Raw genomic sequence first — 14,309 nt, 5'->3', positions numbered from 1 at the left:
TTCGCCCTAGCTAAAGATCCAGCCATTGAGGAGGCCTTCTGTCTCTAGGTGGAAGACGGCGGACTTCTGGTGTTGTTGCACCCGACAGTGTCCTGGGTGCAGGCCTGACAATGGGCTCAGGGTTCGTAGCATGAACGGGTGAGGATGTGGTATCAGGTCGTTCAGGGCAGGGGTGTATCTCTGCCGCTGGCAGTAATGGAGGGGGAATGTCATGAACAGGTGACTCTTGATTCAACGTCTCGCCAGAAGTGAAGTCAGGCAACTCAACTGAAGATGTGTCCTGGGGACTGGTATGACCTGGCAACAGCTGATCAACACGTCGCCGCCAGGTGAGATCCTCTGCAGTCTGGACTGTGTAGGAAACAAGTCCTGTTTGAGCACTGACAGTGGCAGGGACCTATTTAGCTCCAGAAGTATAATTCAGAGCCAAAACCAGCTGTCCTGGTCTTTTGCTCTGGGTGGATGCCTGATGACTTGATCTTGCTGCTGATGTTGCACAATTTGTAGGGATTCAGAAGGTCTCAGCAGATCAAAGCAAGTGTGCACCCCATCACACATGTATACAGACTTTCTGTGGGTCAGAGGGGAAAATTATTTGAAAATTTGTGATTGCTGCTTTGCAAGATAAATTCCAGTCCCTTGGAAAATTTGATTCTCTCTTAGACCTTTTCTATTCCTGGTTTCTATCCATCAAATAATGACAAATTAGACTTGAAAATTATTCTCACAAAAACCAGAAACATGATTCATCTGTATTATTCCATTGAAACTTGGTGTAATGCACTTGATAGTTGGGGGGGGGGGCGGGAGGGGAAATCTATGTTTCTTTTCTGGTAGCTCTCTTCTTTTCTTCCAAAAAGTGTTTCTCCACAGGTAGCAGATTAATTATGACAATCCAAATAACACAATGGGTAGCACTATTTCCCCCCTGATTATCCAAATCATAAAGAAATACAGCTTTACCTTTGCACAATACCTTATGTTGACAGACATGATGCATCTTGCTAAAAATATTTAGTGTCAGAAAACATGGCAGCCGAACAATTTCCCTATGAGAGTGCACAACTCAAAGATCTGTTTGTGGCAGAGAGGCTGATTCACTGCACATGTAAACACCCATGCTGCTCACTTTACATTAACAATTGACTTCTGAGCATGATTTCAGGTTTTAATTATGATCTTCAAATGTCCAAGCTGCACAACTCAGACTGCATTCAATGGGTGTTGAGGGTTCCTGGTGCTTCATAGTATACTGAAAGCTGAAATAAGGAATCCGGGTGCTGTCTGTCCCCTTTATCTTGCCGTGGTGGCAAGATTTGGAAGGGTCACTTTTGATGTCAGATCCTAGATTGCAGTGGCAGGGCATCATCAATACAGGGTCTTCTCCTGTGCTCTTTACTCTGACACTCTACCAGTGCCTGATCTTAGAAGGGTTTCCAGTCACAGTATAAAGCTCACTTGTAATGTTAACTAGTTACTATAATCCTAACTAAACAGCAAAGTCTGGGCCCTGTGTAATAATTACATTGAGTTACTCTTTTGATGACTCGCACCATTCTGATTGATTTTCAAGGTTAATCTGAGGTGTCCAGAAGCCACAGAGTTAGACTCTATACAAGGATCTGAAAAAACTAGCATGTTTACTAAAATGTAAATCTGCTGCAGCTTTTTGCTAGGAGCTGTATTTGTTTTGTTTTGTTTCTTTCCTTTGTCTGGTAACAAAATATCAACAAGGAAGCAAAATATTAACACGAATGAATGCAGATTCACTTCTCTCAGTTTTTTTCTGTACTAATATGGTTTTCTAGAGTCTCAGCATCCAAACTTATCCTGACCTACCATTCAGTAGAGAGTCCATTCCTCTTACCAAGGCACTTTAAACATAACAGGTATCTGTTAGTCTTTGATCTGAATTGAACACTTTCTATATCAAGTCTTAGGGTCTCAAACTTGTAGCAAATATGCTTTGGCTGGGGAATAAAACATGTTTCTCTAAATATTTTTTCTTTTCCAATTTAACAGCCACATTTCTTTAATATTTATTCTCCCTAGTCCCTAGCCCTCTCTTGCATTTAAAGATGGTGAATTTTTTTAGCTTCTCTTACCTATATTAGGCAGACTATCACATAACTCTGTCAATATGAAGGAGGTGACATTCTGTTCTCTGAAACTGCCAGTTACAACGATTAAGTAGAGAAAGCTAATTGCCAGTTTTATCACAAATTGCCCATCTTTAGTGTAGGTTTTAATTCAGCCTTGGAGGACTATTGGCCCAGACACTCAAAACTGCAGCCAACCTTACATTAAACAGAGATTTAAAAACAAAACAAAAAAACTTTTAATCTTTGCTCAAACAAATGGACCCTCAGTGTGTCATAACTGACATTTTAATCTCTATCAATCCTCTCTGGAATCAGTTCCCTTTTGTCAGGGCCATTCCTTCTGCAAATGGACAAAGATACTTGCTTCCCACACATGCTGCCTCCTGTCTTTACCTGATATGCACCTCGCAATGCCAAGATACTTGATACTTTGGTTTCTGGAAGCAGTCAGTTGAAATTACTTTAGGAGGACAAAATATGAGCAGGTGTCACTGCAAACAGATACATCCAACTGCTGTGAAACTGTGGGGCATGCAGGAAACTTCCTAGAAGGCTACATGCCTGCATCAAAAGTATAAGGGAGTTAACTTTAATAAAATAAATTAGAACCATATGTTCTCACTATACTGTGTCTTCCTTGACTGGTGACTATGAGGAGGGCACGGTGCAGAAATGATGCTTATTAGCTGAAACTGCCAACCACGATTAGTTTATTTTGATTAGCTTTATAATCATCCTGCAATTTGAGGAGTTGTATAGGCAGCATTTTAGGACTTCTCTCACATTTGCTTGAAGGCTGCGTAATACACAGTCCTGCTATCTGAAGCAGTAACAAATGTCCCCTATTCATAGGCACCAACTCCGTGGGTGCTCTGGGGCTGGACCAGCTGTTGGGCCCAGCCGATCAGCTGTTCTACAGTGGGCTGGAGGTGCTGGGGGAATAAGGCGGGCCGGAAGAGGCGGAGAGGGATGGGAAGAGGTGGAGCAAAGACGGGGTACACTCAGGGGAGGGGACGGAGCAGAGGCTCAAAGAAGTGGAGTGACAGTGGAGTCTTGGGGGAAGGGATGGAGTGGAAACAGGGCCATGGGGTAGAGCATCCACCCAGAAAAGTGAAAATCGGCACCTACTTCTGAGTAGGTGTATTCTCACATTGTATTCCTAGGACCATCGGGCTTTTCTCTGTTCAGAAAAGTGTTACCATTAGTTTCAGTGGTCAGGCAGAAGCCAGTCAAATATCTCCTTAAAGAAATAGAAGTGTATTTTGATTCCATATGTAAAGGGTTAACCTGCCATTAGAACACCTAGCTTTTGCAAAGGACTACTGAAATCTGAGAAACATCTTATCATTGTGTCTTTCAAGAGGTTCTTAATGTCAGAATCACAATTCATTCTGATGGTACATCTGATATATAGACATATGTCCTGGTGAATGATTTGTACTTTAGAGTGCTAATTCACTATTAAATATTTTAAAGTATAGACTTAGGTTTAATACATTCAAGGTAATGTAATCCCTTTCTCTTCTTCATAGACATAAATTTGAGTAGTTGAAAAAGAGTTCCAAGAAGAAAGAAATGCTAACTTTGATATTATACATTTTCTACGGATCAAAATACACAAATGGTTGTTACTGAAGTCCATCCACACTCGTCAATACCGAAACAGGCTTTCCCCTTCACACAAACTACATTTAATGTGTAAAGCTTTAATGTTCAACAATGTATGACACCAGGCAATAATGACAGGCTGATCCTCACCACAGCAGACCAGGGACCTTTGTGACCACCACCACTATAATTAATGAAATGACCATAGGTTTCTGATGCAGCAAAACATTTGTTTTCTAGGCCCTCTGAGTAAAAATTGAAGATTGTTTTCTGTAGTGGAAAACAGTTCATGAGAATGGGCAATAAATGTAAGTAAAAATGGCTAAATTTGCTCAGTTTGTTTCACTGTACAGAGAACTATCTCCATGGACTCAGTCTCTAAATGACTATCTTGTTTTCCATTACCTAAGCGTGTAGTTAGATGAAGTAATCCTTAACCTGTTTGGGTTTTTTGTGTGTGTGAATACAAAGAACATACAATATAATGTTCTTATACAATATAAATGCTCTGAGAATTTATGAAAGACTAAAAGCATGAGCTTCTCGTACGACACCAGCAAGTTTTGTGAACCTCTCAAATCACTCAAGTTACACTGTAGGAGCAGCTGGATAAGATGTTCCCAAGGGACAACTAAACAAATGGTATAGGTGTCAGTCTTCACTTTGAGTCAGCACTGAAGTAAAACCATTGCTTTGTGGCAGCGTATATGGTGTTTCTGGAAGCGCAGCATTTCAGACAAGAAAAACTATGGTACTAATCAGATGTGGTCATTAAAAATCCCATGGCATGTTGATGTGGGCAGGTTCAGTTCCGATACCTGGCTCTTCCCTACATAAAACTCCTAGCAGCTAGATTGGTTGTAGCAATGAAACCCCTTTCCTGTCTTGCCAGGAACCTCCTCCCATTAAGCAATGTGGAAAGGGCAGAGTGGTCATGAACCTGATAGCTGTTTGCAACCCTGCAGTGGAGAACCTGGGGTTGGATTTTCTTTTCAATATGCTGTCCTAAAGATCTTACACCTCAGATGGCGTGAAGCCATTCCACCTTTGGGGGGAGCTCTGGGAAGGATTGTGCTTCAAGGGTGACATCAGTCAGTCTATCTCAGCACTTCATGCAAAACCCCTATGAGGTAGAGCGGTGCTGTCATCCCCATTTTACAGAGGGGAGACTGAGGCACAGAGAATAAGAGTCTTGCCCAAAGTTACACAGAAACATTGTGCAGAGCAGGGAATTTAACATTGGTCTCCCAAGTGCAAACTGGCACTATAACCACTGGACCAGCCTCTTTCAAGTTTCTGTCTCAGAGAGGGACACCACAGAATGCCTCATTTCTGCGTCAGCAAGCATATCACAGGCCCTGCCACCTCCTTGCCCTCTAAAATATTGGGCATCCCACAGGATGGTAACAGAGAGAATTCCATGTGCTCAGGAAAGCAGGGTGCATACAGTGGCTCTCAGCCTTTGCACGGGAGAGAGTGGTGGAAGGGGGCCGTGGAGTCACCTTGTCACGTTGTAACACCTGGCACAACCTGGCCCTCAGTTTGTAAGACACTCTTGGATCCTTTAAAGACTCTATTTAAATTCATGTTTATGACCCATTACTGTAGCTGAGATTAACTGTTCAGTTTACAGTAACGCAGATTCTTTCTTTAGCTCCGTAACTTAATACTGTAGATTAATGAAAATTTTATCATAAATCTTAGAGCTCATTTATAGCATGAGTGGGAGAGAGACAGCGATGAGTGTTTAATTACAATAAGTAGTTTAATTTAAATGTTTAAGTATAGCCCAGACATTAATCAGAGCCTTAATCCCATTCACAGTAGGAATTAACAAAGAAAATATAGTCACTGGTTTAAACCTACTTTTTTTTTTTTTTTCAAATATTGGAAATGTTGCAAGTTCACACACCATTTGTCGTCCAAAGGTCAGATCTTTCTTCAACAACAAGAACAAAACATGTATCTGAGTTTCCTTATATTTCTTTAGTTATCACTATTTTAAAAGCAGGTCAGCAGTGAAAGGGGAAACTAACCAAGCTTTCAGAACTACTGTGGAGTCATTTTCCAGTTAATCTGACCTCTTTTCTCACAGTAATAACTCAAAAAATATTTAAGAGTTCAAACAAGCCCTTGATTTGTTTTAAAGGGCACATTCGGTTTTTGAAACCAACATCAGTCTGACTAACTACTAAAGCTTTCTGCAGTAACAATATTCAGAAAAATGTCTAGAATTTTATATCCATAGGATTAACTCTAGACTTTCCTGACTATTTTAAGACCACAATTTTAATTACACTGCATGTCTGAAATCAGAATTAGTTGATTTAAGAATTGAAAGGCCCAATACACTCAAGCATGGTCAAAAAAAAGCAGATGCTTTTGACTGTGATATGAAGCAAGCTGTCATATGAGAGTTTTGGCTTCTATCTGGGTTAAAAATACACTCTAAAATAACCTCACTCACAGTCTTTTAGGAACAGATGTACGCTTACAAGGATGGTTTTTCCAATGGATTATTTATCCTACTGAGGGACTTCTGCACAAATTTTATTTTATCTTCCAGTATCTTTTAACAATACCTCAACACTTTTGAGACAATGAGTTTTGATTATTATCATTAGAATTGGTTAAGAACTTTTTGACTGAACGTTTTTTCATTGGAAAATACCAGTTTCTCAAAACTGAAACATTTCAGGTAAATGTGTTGGTTTTGAAGGGAAGGCTTCTTGGGATGGAGTTTTTGGACTGACCAACCCACCTACTGCATTCCCAGTGTTTAAGGAATTTACCTGGTATGTGGGAGACTCAGGTTCAAGTTTCTACTCCATCTGATTCAGAGCCAGGACTTGAAGGTGTGTTTCTTTTGTCCCAGGGGAGAGCCCTAACCACTGGCTTAGTTTTGTTCCACACTGGAACAGAAGCAAATACCAAAACACTAATTTTTTTTCATGAAATTGAATTCTTTTTTGGTCAGCCCTAATTATAATATTCTTCTGATGAGACCAAAAAATGATCAATAAACCAGTTCATTCCTTTGGCATGTCTGACTAGATACTCAAATATTTGGTTTGCCAGCAACTTTAGATTTCAGTTTAAATAAACTGAACTTGGTAAAAATTTGGAATATATAGCAGTTTTCCTAAGGTCATTCTCAACATTATGGTGGTGGCATTGCTATGTATGTTCAGCTCTGTGGGCCCTATCCCTAAACCACAGGGTTTAATGTTCTAGGCATTTCTTTAGCTGTGAGCATCTTCCTTCTGCTTCATTATATTTCTAATTTTGTATCCCCTCAACAGTTCTTTTCCTCTGCAGCTTATGCTGAACATAAGGGGAAGTTAGTAATTTAGCTAGGTACCAGTCAGTGGTGCAAGTAAAGTCCATTTCTTACCGATATGGGGTGAGGGGAGCACCAACTAAGGGAGGGCACGTGATCTCCCCATGTGACTCTCCATGTGACTCCTCCCCGCCCCCAGCCCAGGGCCACCACACTCTCCCTGTCCTCTTCTCATGATCTATCCCACGTTATTCTGGGGGTGGGGCTCGGTCGTCCTCCTGCTGCGACGGAGACTTCGGAACCGCAGCGGGGAAAGGAGCTCTTCCGGCAATGCTCTACTGCCTCCAGCCCTGCCCCCTGTCCTTCCACGTAGCTGCGTCTCCTCAATCTGTACAGCAGCAGCCCCGCCGAAGGCCAGGGCTGAGGGCAGTACAACCTCTGGAGGAGCTGCCAGCATTCTGCTCCTTTTCCTGCTGTGGTTCCTGGGAGAGCCCTGCAGGTCAGGGCTTTCCCAGGAACCGCAGTGGGGAAAGGAGCAGAACTCCCAGCCCCACCCCCTGCCCTTCCACGGAGCTGCATCTCCATCCTCCTCCTGATTACTACAGCAGCAGCTCCACCAGAGGACAGCACCGCTGTTGTATAGATGGAGGAGACGCAGCTCCGTGGAAGGGCAGGAGGCGGTGCTGCCACACCAGAGAAGCTGCCAGCGTGGGGTCAACCGGCTCCTCCTGTGTCTTTCTGGTACACCGTACCAGCTATAAATATCTTACTGGTACAGTGTACTATACAGCCATACTTGCATTGCCTGTACCAGTGCTATGTTGCTAATTAACCTCCACAAAGGAACTGATTTTTAACTTGCCCTGATTTTGTGTGTGTGTGTGTTAGGGTGACCAGATGTCCTGATTTTATAGGGACAGTCCCGATTTTTGGGTCTTTTTCTTATATAAGCTCCTATTACCCCCCGCCCCCGTCCCGATTTTTCACATTTGCTGTCTGGTCACCCTAGTGTGTGTTAGGGTGACCAGATATCCTGATTTTATAGGGACAGTCCCGATTTTTGGGTCTTTTTCTTATATGGGCTCCGATTACCCCCCACCCCCATCCCGATTTTTCACATTTGCTGTGTGGTCACCCTAGTGTGTGTGTGTGTGTGTGTGTGTGTAAGTGTAAGATCTGCTAAGATGATGTTTATTTACCACAAAAAGGAAGTTACCACGGTGTAGACAGTATTAAAAAAAGCAATGCAATTCATACGGTGTGAAAGATTAAACAATCATTCGGAGAGGTTTTTTTGGATTAGGGTAAGCAATACAATGGTGCAAAGAAGCGATATTGAAAATGTCCACCCACTCAGTTAATTAACACATTGGCACCAACCTGTCTGCAGATTTCACATCAGCATTAATGCTTCTTGCATTTGCTGTCTGCATCAGGAAATCCTGACTCCTGGCTTCCAACACTTAATGAGCTAACCAGATGCAGTATAGAACATTCACATGATAAAATAAAATAATAAAAAAGAAACCACATTAGATGTGGTCACATGGAATTGAATTGAAATCTGGTTTCCAATCCCCAAACCAACTATTGGGCATTTTAAGCAATGAAATGACTGCATACAAAATAGAATAGTATGAAGGAGAGGGGAGAACAGAATGCAATTCTCGCTGAGGACCACTGCCCAAACAAACAACATTCAATTAGAGGGGCTGAAAAATGGAATTTTCATCTAATGAAAAAAAATCTGAAATTTTGCTTTGTCCTGGATCAGAATGAAATAATTCCATTTTGCAAACATAAAATGTTTAGAGTAGACAATGCCGAAACAAAACGTTTTGACCTTTTCTGACCCAGAGCAGGAATTCGACTACTGGCCATTTTAATTCTGATTCCACAGATGTCATTGTATGGAAGGGAGGGTAGAGAGAAGGTAGGAGTCAAGCTGTGTCTCTGTCATCCAGAAATTAAAATAAAATGCTCCCTAGAATGGAGGAGGATAAGCCTCAGCTGGGAGTGAGTGGGAGGAGGGAGACCCTCACCACTGCATGGGACAACACTCCATGGGTTAGGAGCACTTTGCTGTCTGCCACCACTGTGATGGTATCTCCAATATGACCAAAAGGAGGTGACACCTAGAAGTGCTAGGGAATCACCAAGGACCCCTTCCATCTCCTTTGTGCTGCCCACTGCCAACCACTCCAAGACCAGGCTGGCCCCTCAGTCCCCACTCCTTTGCAAGCCAGGAGAAGCCCTCAACATTTCTCCTGGGTTCTGTTCCAGAGGAGTGTAATCAGGCATGACTGCATCTGCAATCCATGAGGGGGCAGGTGACCAGACTGCTCTCCTCAATGAGCAAAGAGGGAGGAGATGCAGGCTCATGCCACAGTGCTGCAGGAGTGCAAGTAGATGGTCACAGCAGGGAAAGTGCTGCACAGGACCAGGAGTGCCTCCCAGACCATTGAGGAACAGAGGGAGGCATTCCTGAAGTAGTGGGCTGAGACTACTGCCCAACTTCTGAGCCTGGCAGTAGCCTCAGGGACCACTCTCCTTCCTTGTCCCACCCACGGAGAAGAGTCCATTCCCATATTTTTAATAAAGCTATTTTCACAATCTCCCCTGCCTCCAAGAACTAATGTTATATTTGTTCATTTTATTGGTTTGTTACCATTGAAACTTGAAATAAAATGCAAAAGCCTAAATGAACTACAAAATTGGATCAAAATTCTAAAGTGGGAAAGAAATTAAATGGTAAAGTGAAAACAAAATGAAATTGTCTCCTTTTTTTAATCACTCCAATATTGTTTCACTAAAATCCACACAATGTATTCATTTTTGCTGAATTCATATTTTCAAGCAAAAACAGTTGTCAGAAAATTCCTAATCAGTTCTATCTTCAAATGTACAGTATTTAAAATTACAAAAAGGTATAAACTGGGAACATTTTTATACAATGTCATGTTGGATACAAAACTTCATGGGACATTCTAGGATATGATTTCTATGATTCAATATTGTGTGCATTAATATACTTTAGAAACTAACATACTTGCATTTTTCATCTTCTCGGATGACAGAATATTAGTCAAAAATTAGAGCAGAATACTAAAGTAGTGTGCATTCTACATAGAATAAACATAGAAGAAGAAGGGAGGACTTATGAAATAAAGCCAGGGAATAAAAGTAAGCACTATTATATAAAATACATTATATTAAATAAAAAATTGAAAGAGAATAATTAAACTCAGTCAAAACTCATTAGTCATTATATCTTTGACCAGATCCTCCAAGAGTCATGGTAAGTGATTATAACGATATAATTGTTTATTGACTATAATATGGTGATTCAGAATGAAGATCAGACTTCAGCTGATTCACATGCTCAGAACACCCTTTTCAGGCGTCTCTTGTTTTGCTAAACAAAGCACTCTAGTCTTTGTAAATCTTCACTGATACCACTCTTACTGTGGTCTAATCTCTTTAGCCAACTAAGCACAACTTTGTACTAGAGCACAAGCAGTATGGCTGTCCTCTTGTTAAACAGTGCTTCATGTAGGGCACACATGATAGTACGGCTTCTTGATGCACACCAGCTTACAATTAGTTCCCGAGATTGGTTTTGACCTAGAAACCCTTTTCGCCTTATCCAAGGACTTATACCAAGGCCTTTTTTCTCTGGTATTTCTTGAGTAGGTATTTAAGAGGTGGAGAGTTTACGGAGAGGGTGGCTTTCTTGTGTTTTTGGTTTTTTTACATTATCGGGTTTTTGTGTTGCACTGGAATGGTTTATGGATACTTTTGTAATTTCTTTTAGAAATAGTATGCAGGCATCTGGAGCCAGATCCAACATCTGTTGAAGTCAATAGGATCCTTTTCACTGATTCCAGGGGCACTCCTTTCTCAACTGCATCCTGTTGGTTCTTTTACTGAAAACGATAAAGACTATAAAATAGATTAAATTTGAAACTGATGCAAAATAGCAATTGTGATCATAAAAACTTTCAAAATTACTGTCCTGCATTGCAAAAATTTCATGCTGAATATTGGTGACCTCCACAAATTTCATTCTAATAGATAAGAAGTTTTAAAGGATCTATGGTTTTAAGTACAATTAAAGTCTTTTCAGCATCATGAGTCAGATTGGCAAGTGCCTTATTTAGACAAAGAAGTCATTGTAGACCAGGGGAAGGCAACCTATGGCACGTGTGCCGAAGGCGGCACGCAAACTGATTTTCAAAAACAACAAGGAGTCTGGTGGCACCTTAAAGACTAACAGATTTATTTGGGCATAAGCTTTCGTGAGTAAAAACCTCACTTCTTCGGATGCATCTCCTTGTTGTTTTTGTAGATACAGACTAACACGGCTACCCCCTTATACTTGAAACTGATTTTCAGTGGCACTCACACTGCCCAGGTCCTGGCCACCAATCCGGGGGGGCTCTGCATTTTATTTTAATTTTAAATGAAGCTTCTTAAACATTTTAAAAACCTTATGTACTTTACATACAATAGTTTAGTTATATATTATAGACTTATAGAAAGAGACTTTCTAAAAACATTAAAATGTATTACTGGCACGCGAAACCTTAAATTAGAGTGAATAAATGAAGACTCGGCACACCACTTCTGAAAGGTTGCCGACCCCTGTTGTAGACCGTGAATAACAGTTCATAATATAGGTACATAGTCTTCTGCAAAATGCTCATTTGTATGGTAGTCAATCTTTTACATATACATACACACTTTGTTTTATAGTACATTTTTATCTTAATAATCTGGTCTCTGCCAGTTCAAGTAGCAGAGACACATCCAGAGCAGATTGTGGATGCCTTAGTGGAACTGTACATATTTCTTTTAGAAAAGAGAAAGAAAACAGTGGTACCTCAGCATCATGCATTCTCGGACACAGGCAGGAGTGCTGACAGCACAAAATGGCAAGTGAAAAGACTACAACATGGAAAATGTAAAGACTAGCATAGGATCAAGGGATGCACACGGTAAACACAGAACAAAGGGATGAGCACTAATATGCAGTGTGCGTGAATCAAACATCCGAGCTGAAAAAAACCTACTCATCTATATCAAAGCCCATGCATGAATGTGTAATGCAGAACACTCATTTCATTTTGTCCACTTTACTGTTAAATGTAGCAACAGATGTGGCTTCTATCACCTCTTTTGAGAAAAATATTTCATTGCCTAATATGGCTGACCTCACATATTTTTCCTAATGTTCTCCTTTCTCAACTGCATCCTGTTATTCCTACTTAAACCCTTTGTTATCAGCCTATGTTATATGGGGAAATATGCTACACACTACTTCCCTTCTAGGAGTAGCAGAAGATGCTTGGAGTGCCTGAAATTATCATAATGCCTCAAATTAGAAATAACAAATATTCAAGTTGTGGAGTTGGGCTAAAGTTTCTTTCCCATTTATATGTTAGATATTAATTGGAGCAATAAAAGCAATGCTAGCTTTGCTAGTAAAATATAGGCACTGGTGCTTTCTGCTGTGTTTTTTAACAATTTGTCAATTTTACTGCTTGCACACATGCAGTGCACTGTGGTCCTTGGTAGGCTAATCTTTCATCTAAACTAATCCTTCAATTATTTCAGTGTCATGCAAGCACTGAATAAAAGTGCTGTTGATTTGAAATGAGGCCATAAAGTATAAAAACAAGTGTCTAGGAGTGCATAACACTCTCCAATTTTTCAAAGATGTAAATACAATGCAAATCTCATCTAAGCAATTTTAATGAAAAGTGGTTTTAAAAAAAAAAAAAAGATATGTCCTTGTTATTTATCTTTGGCTAAGTATATACACATACATATATGTACATAGACTAATGTGTGTGTACATATATGCAAATGTAAAGTTAACAAGTGTATGTTTTATCCAGACTTAGAAGTTCTTTTCTTTCTAGTATTTATCATTAGAACATCCATATTTTACAAAACAATTCTCCCCCATCCCTTTAATTATTGATATGAGATTTACCATAGTCTTGTCTATACGGTGGTCAGTGTAGCTGTTGCAGTACATTCCCATCCCCACTCTAGACATGATACACCAGTCATGTGTACAAGTGTACCTTACTGCAATTACAAACTATAGCAAGCAAGACTAGTGTTGCTTAATGGTGCTTCACTGGAGGTTATCAGTGCAGCCCTACCAGTGCAAAAATCCCCAGGGCAGACAAGTCTTAAGGGCCAAATCCATATTCCATTGACTTCAATGGGTGTTGGATCACACACTAAATTTCTTTACCTCTTCCTGGAAATAGAAAGTTTTTCACCACTGGGTGACCAGTTTAAATCCAGCCTACTCAATAGTGACAGATATGTTACCATGGGCCATCAAACAAGTCTCTGTGACAGTTATTTGGCTTTCCTGTAATTCATCTAAAGACTTTTCAGATTGTGTAAACCCAAGTGAGAAAGTGGCATTCACAAAGTTTAAATAAGTGAATTTTACAAAGGCTGTTTAAATGTATCAAGAATCATATTAGAATAGATCTAAGTCTGCCACCATCAATGTATAGGATCACTAACGTTCATTAACAAAACAGAGCTAAAGATGATCAGCAGAAGATTAATAGTCAGGCAAAGCCACCCACAAATGGCACAAAAGATTATTTGAAGGATTTGCTACCACAGCAAAGCATGGCTGCAAAACCATACAATTCTGCATTGGGAGTGATCTAATTAACTCAGACTGCATTAATACAACAACATGCTTAAAAGAACACTTCAGGGTAAGATCTGCATGTGAGATGGCATTAACCACCACTGATGGAGCTAATCCCCTCCACATGAACGAAGCTCTTGAAGCCCTGAAAAAAAACATTCAAGCCACCACCTCTAACATAAATCTATGTTCCGCTGGACTGCTGAAAGCCAGAAAAGAGTAATTCCATTTACAGGGGATGCAGTTGACACCACCCCCAGAAAAGCCACTTGTGACTGAGACTCTGATGTCTCTGGCACCAGTGCAATGTCATTCTGAGTTTACATTGGTGTGATTAACGCAACTCATCCTCAGCCACTTCCCCGACACCAGACTTGGGAGAAGAGAAAGATAAGGGCCACATATAAAACAGGACACCCCTCCCCCCCATACACAACACACACTCTCCGAGACTGTAGTATATGTGTGTAAAGAATTCCTGGTGTTCACCAAAGGAATAGGGCAATCCGCAGTAGTGGAACTGGTCCTTCAAAGAGGTATGCTGATGAGGTGGGGGAGTGGTATTAATTGATTTGTTGCAACAGGCTGTTAAAAGGCAATATTAATTCAAATATTAGAGACAGGATTAATT

Source organism: Chrysemys picta, chromosome 9 (assembly GCF_011386835.1).
Source record: "Chrysemys picta bellii isolate R12L10 chromosome 9, ASM1138683v2, whole genome shotgun sequence".
Lineage (NCBI taxonomy): Eukaryota > Metazoa > Chordata > Testudines > Emydidae > Chrysemys > Chrysemys picta.
This window is presented reverse-complemented; position numbering follows the sequence as displayed.